The sequence below is a fragment of the Pinus tabuliformis genome, chromosome 1_1, assembly GCF_031772625.1.
Source record: "Pinus tabuliformis cultivar Carrire ecotype Pingquan chromosome 1_1, CPIR1, whole genome shotgun sequence".
Lineage (NCBI taxonomy): Eukaryota > Viridiplantae > Streptophyta > Pinopsida > Pinales > Pinaceae > Pinus > Pinus tabuliformis.
In genome coordinates this window covers 443701619-443708610 of record NC_142297.1, presented here as the reverse complement: position 1 = coordinate 443708610, position 6992 = coordinate 443701619, and the positions used below count along the sequence as shown (strand labels likewise).

Sequence of the window (6992 nt, the reverse complement as noted above, 5' to 3'; positions counted from 1 at the left end):
TTATTTCTAATTTTCTATTGGATAAGTACAATGAAAAGACAATTTTTATGGGGTTTAAATTGGAATTATCAATATAAAATATTTAAAAATTTTAAAATATAAATTATTTTAAAGTGCCACCTGTTTATAAATTGTATTATGATGATTAAATGCAAGTGGTACTCACATTAATCTAATTCTTAAAAAAAAACTTAAAATACAAACAAATCTAACTTGCCAAGGCTTATCAAACAATTCTAGTGTACGTGATTTGATTCTCGATGTATGGCATGATCTAATGTGTTATTAAACACTTATTATAAATATACAATGATGTAAAATTTATTTTTAATTAAACATTAATATATAGGATATCAAGTTATGAATTAGCGGTCCCTCCAAGCACTCTTCCCCATACAGACTTCCATAGAGATTTTAATGACATAAAAGCAATTCTTCCCGGTACAACCTGCCATAGAGATTTTAATGACATAAAAACAATGAATGTGAACATGACTCACATTTCATGGGATGTATTCAACACACTATTTTAAGTTGATAAACCCCTTACAATTAATAAAAAAGGGATAATAAAATAATCATTTAATATAATATAAAAAGTTGAGTTATAAAGTTCATAATACCTATAATATCAAAATCAATGCAATTAAATTTTATAAATTTTAATTTATATATGCATCGTAAAAGTTTTTCACTAATCTACATGATATGTGAACCATCCATTAATGACAAGATCATACACCATGGCAGATCCGTGCATGGGTCATATCAAAGTTTTATTTATTATTAGATAGTTAATTGATGTGGATATTTGGTAATTGGAGGTTTCCTTTTCATTCCTTTAAATAATGGGTTATATCTATGTATTTAATTTTTTTATTGTATAATTAATTTATGAGAGTACTTAGTTTTCATAGTTTTTTATTTTTTTAAATAATTTTTAAAATTAGTTGGATTTTTTTTAGTTTAGATTGGTCAAAATGTATGTTTGCGAATATAAATAAATTTATGAGATGTTTAAAGGATTGGGGATTTTCAATTTTCTTTTATTTTAGAGAGAGTAGACAAAAAAAAATAGAGGTTGAAAGTTGCATGTATGGGGATGTTCATGATAAATTAACAAGTTGCAAAGATACGTTAGGGCTGTCAACCTCTTCACATGTTTCAAGTGGAAGAGAAGCCATTATGTATGGTAATTAAAAATGTAATTTTTTCGAGCAAATTTTCCAATCATACTTAAAATAATAATAGTAATAACACATCAACATTTTCTTGTCCATAATATCTGACCATTTTCCTCACTAATCTCCTCTCCTTTTGGTTTATTTTTATAAGAATAATAATAGCTATAGAAATATATTAGTGGTTTTCTTTAAAAAAAACTAATTATAATTTTCAATTTCTTACTGTTGTTAAAAGCATTTTAGGATGCAAAAGCATTAAAATTAGTGAGGTATAAATGATTTATTATTGGATTTATTAAAAAAAATCCAAATATATAGATAAATTTTTAAAGCAAATCAAACAATTTTTTTACTTTTTAAAAAAATCCATCCACTAAATTTAATCTTATTAAACATTATTCTATGTGTGAACTACAACAACCCTTAAACTACAAATAATCCGAAAAATACAAATAATTTTATTGTTTCCTCGAGACATCCAATATCTTTATGAGACGAATAAGTTTAAAAAATAATAATATTATTTTTCCCTATTTAAAGCCTAAATCTTTTTTGAAATATCATAGTATTTGTTTTATCTTAGTTATGATAACTTCTTATTTTTTACATAAGAGGTAGGGACTAAGCAGCAAGACTGCATATTACACTTGTTTTAATATTACAATATTGTGAATCATATTATACTTGTTTTAATATTATAATGTTGTGAATATATATGAGTAAATTTTGAGAATATTTATGTATTTGAAGTTTTATAATAATGGATAAAATATTTTATTAAATAATAAGTATCTAGTAAAAATGTAAATTTTAAAAATCACAACTAAATTTTATCTCACTATAAAAATAGAAAATTATAATTAGTTTAACCACTTATTAATTCACATGTTACTAATATAATATTTTAGAATACATATACAATAGAAAATTATAATTAATTTAGCCATTTATTAATTCACATACAATAGAAATTATAATTAATTTAGCTATTTATTAATTCACATGTTACTAATATAATATTATATAATACATATACAATGTCAAACATTTTAGCATAGAACATTGTTACAATGATCATTCTAAAAAAATACTAATAACTAGCAATTTCACCAAATGTTGCAAAGGAAACGCCATAAGGCATAATTTCGAGAAGAATCCTACCATAGAAAACATCATTGAAAATAAAAATTAGTTAACAAAATGTCATTCAGAAGTAGAAGATAAAGAGAAATCACTTATCTTTCCAACATAGATTGCCTCTTAATCTTCAAAGATGGTGTTTCAATTTCCAATATAAAACATCATTGAAAATAAAAATTAGTTAACAAAATGTCATTCAGAAGTAGAAGATAAAGAGAAATCACTTACATTTCCAACATAGATTGCCTCTTAATCTTCAAAGATGGTGTTTCAAGTTCCAATAGCAAATATTTGATAGATTTTTAAAAAATACAAGTAGTAGATGACATAAGATAAGCTAAATAAAATAACATTAATTCATGAAAAATATGATAGCTAACAATATGATGCCTATATTTCCAAATCTAAATTTGCATCAAAAACTCACAAATTTCAGACATCACCACGTATTAGATGAAAATGAGCTAGACATCAGCTCCCAATTATTCATAACTTTTGGTATAAAATCTATAACTTTGATGGGAAACTCTAGTGCAGTGCAGTTGATGATGTTCAATATCTCCAATGTTTCCTCTAAGAACATCATCTCTGAAATTGTAAAGAAACATTTTGACTTGATTTGACAGTACCAACAAACTATTTTAGTATTTTTCATTGCCCCCTCAACTATTCAGGTTATACATCTCGTGGTGGCTAAAATTATAATATGTATTATAACTTCTTATATATATCATCGATTTATATTGACAATTGGAAAAGACCATTGCAAGAGTTTACATGGTGAAAAACCCTCTACATGGTTGAAGACATTGACTATTCATACAATCTAATAAACCAACACCAAATAAAATCATTCTTCATTAGAAGGAAAATCATTATTTTGAAAGAAACTAAATGGGAGGAGGGCATCATGATGGAAATTTGATCCCTCTCATCTCATGTTAGATATGTGCTTAAGATGGATCTATATTGGTTATAACCATTCCCTTTTTAACTACTTAATATATAGGCTAAGATCCCTAAATACATTGATATCTAGTAAGAGTCTTGTTCATTCGAGCTGTAAATATAATAAGATACCTAATTTCCTCTGAGAACATCATCTCTGAAATTGTAAATAAACATTTTGAATTGATTTGACATTAGCAACAAACTATTTTAGTATTTTTCATTTCCCCCTCAACTGTTCAGGGTATACATCTTGTGGTGGCTAAAATTCTAATCGGTATTATAACTTCTTGTATATATCATCAATTTATATTGACAATTGGAAAATACCATTGCAAGAGTTTACATGGTGAAAAACCCTCTACATGGTTGAAGACATTGATTATTCATACAATCTAATAAACCAACATCAAATAAAATCATTCTTCATTAAAGGGAAAATTGTTATTTTGAAAGAAACTGAATGGGAGGAGGGCACCATGAGGGAAATTTGATCCCTCTCAGCTCATGTTAGATATGTGCTTAAGATAGATCTATATTGGTTCTAACCAATCCCTTTTTAACTACTTAATATATAGGCTAAGATCCCTAAATACATTGATATCTAGTTAGAGTCTTGTTCATTCGAGCTATAAATATAATAAGATACCTAATTGCATTTAGATTCAAAGTTTCCAAGTTATATTTTATTAAGGTAATTCACTTTTTATACAAAACTCTATAGGGAAGATATAACACTTTTTGTGTATACAAAACTTTATAGGGAAGATATAAGGTTGGTATCATGATTTTTTTAAGTGGAATTGAATAATATTTAGATGAAATTGTGATTCTTCATTATTTATAAAATATAATTTTGAATATATAAATGGATTCAATACCTTCAAAAACTCACTTGGATTATCCACATTGGCATTTGTCCATCAAGCTGAATGTCGTGTTCGACACAGTAAAGTTCCCAATAGTGATTGCCGACCTGAATATTGGCCTGGCCAAAATGCACTCCCTCATTGTCACTGGTTGAAACCCTTATCAAGCTTAGGGGATGTGCTTATGGCCATAGCTAATAAGTAACAATGCAGCTTACAGAAACTCAAAGTTAACATATCTACTTCAGCCATGTTTTGGAATGGATTCCAAGACAGCTATGTTTCTTAACATTTCCCCAAATCCTAAATCATTTTGTGAGATATTGTGTCGTCTGAGGTTTGTTACAAAGGTCAATGCTTGTGAAATTGAAGTACCCAGGGGACAAACAAATAGCAGAGTTAGTGATTCTCATGGTCGATTGAGTAGCTACTAACGATCAGAAGCTATATCAGTTCTCTGTGGTTGTAATATGTTACAGTAACAACCAAATACAAAATGAAAATTACTTAACCTAGTGAAACAAAAAAAGAATGAAGATATAATTTGCTACAAATGGGGTTTGAGAAAACATATACTATGCTTGGTCAGCCTGACGAGGCTCATCATAAGGGTCTTATACCATATTAAAACAAATATTTAATTCTACTCAAACTCTTCGCACCCAAGGATGGAATTTTAAAATGTAGGAATCAATGGTAGAAATTTATAATGAGAACATACAAGATCTTGCCAATTATCGAAACTACTCCCATGATGTTGAGAAGAAAGATGTGGTGAAACATGATGCAAATGGGAACACTTTTTTCTCAGATCTTACTATTGTTGAAGTTACAATTTGGGAAGAGGTTTCATCTCTTCTGCAACAAGTAACTCAAAGAAGGACAATAGGAAAGACTACCATGAACAAACAATCTTCCCGAAGTCATTGTGTTTTCACACTTCGAATTGCTGGTGTAAATGAGAATACTGAGAAACATGTTCATGGAGTGCTTAACCTTATGGATTTCGCTGGGAGTGAACACTTATCGAGGAGTGGAGAAATGCGTGAATGCTTAAAGGAAACACAAGTCATTAAATAAAGCTTATAAAGCTTAGGGAATGTGCTTCTGGCCATAGCTAATAAGGAACAACACATACCTTACAGAAACTCAAAGTTAACATATCTACTTCAACCATGTCTTGGAGAGAATTCTAAGACACTTATGTTTTTTAAGATTTCCCCAGATCATAAATCATTTTTTGAGAGATTGTGTAGCCTGAGATTTCCTGCAAAGGTCAATGCTTGTGAAATTGAAGTACCCATGCGACAAACAAATAACAGAGTTAGTGATGCTCGTGTTCGATTGAGTAGCTACTAACGATCACAAATTTCACGGCCTATTTCAATTCGAAAGCCAACAACACTTAAGGTTGACCCTAAACTAATGAATGAAGTTCCTATTGTTCAGCGAGTTGATCGAGTCTCTATAACTAATAACCCTGCAAGGAAAACAATAGATCCAATTGCATATAAGTCACTTAGAAAATGTGGCAAGGCAAACAGTAGATACAATTGCAGATCATCGAGAGCCTATTTGAAAATCTCAAGTGGAAATACCGAAAGGGTTATCTCAGAATAGTGAGAATATACAATTTCATTCAACAACCTACAATTAAAGGGCTTGAAATTAAATCTAAAGGGTGTTGGGCATGGGATCCCCCCAAGGCAAGTTTTGGGGCTTAAAGCCCAAGTTTTGACTAAGTCCGGTGTAAAGATTCCGCGATTTGTGGGCGCAGAACGCGAAGTTGTAATTGAGTCATAGGTTTGTCCGCCCTTACTTTTGTAAATATAATGTCGGCTTGAGAGTTCTACCCATGGTCCGTAGACCATGGGATTGTATAAATAGAGCGAGGCTCTAAGTGTAAAGAAAACATCAAATAGAAGGAATAGAAGAATATCTAATGAGGAAACATTGAGTCTGTAACCAATTGAAGCATTAATAAAGAGAAGTTTTACATTATTTTTGTGTATCGTTTCCTGTTTTATGCATTGAAGTATATCGGGTACGAATTGCAAGTTTACTGTTTATTTGTTGCGCGAACTTATATGAATATGTTGAATAAATGAATATAAGATAAAGTATCTATTCACGCGAAGATAACTAAATGTTATAAGAAGATAAGTAAGATCCACAATGTAACTTGGGGGAAATAGCGCAAATCGCTACTCTAGCAGTGCGAAAGCTTCACATCCCCTCGTTAGGGCTGTGCGAAGGTGAATATAACAAGGTGCGAAAGCCTTGCACGTCAGGAAAGTGCACGAAGTAACTTGCATGAAGGTAGTCACAGTTGGACTAAATCGACCCTCATACATCTCAAGGGTGTAAAAAATTGGTTCCAGCATCCCCCCGTGCTGCTTTAGGTGAGACCTTAGTCTGTAATCCATGGACTGTTGCCGAAAGGGCCAGTAGTACAAGGATTTGTTTGGCTAAATAACTCTGAACCTAGGTCAGGCCCCATCAAGCCAACAAATGGTTCCGTTGCCGAGACTGGAATCTACATAGAGATGTCTGATGTCGTATCATTGGAATCCAACTAAGAAAGAAATTGAAGGTTGGTTGGACAAGAGAATTCACGAGTTCGCAAAACAGGAGAATAGGAATCTGCATAGTGGTTATACTGTTAACTGTACATGGAAATCCATGAAATTTTCTTTGCATCTTTCCCTACTGAGTTGTACAAGTGGATCACGAAGCTAGCAGATAGCTAAGGAAGGTGGAAACTCGACAATCCTATTGTGTGGACCCCAGATTTGGTGCACAGTTTGGAAGTATCAGAGGATAATATCACGCGTGCTATTGATCACTGGCT

General features: G+C 30.9%; 1 pseudogene; it reads left to right on the top strand.

Annotated features, from left to right (window-relative positions):
* Positions 1-4834: 4834 nt before the first annotated feature.
* Positions 4835-5221, top strand: LOC149213645 (kinesin-like protein KIN-14N pseudogene; annotated as a pseudogene).
* Positions 5222-6992: the final 1771 nt, after the last annotated feature.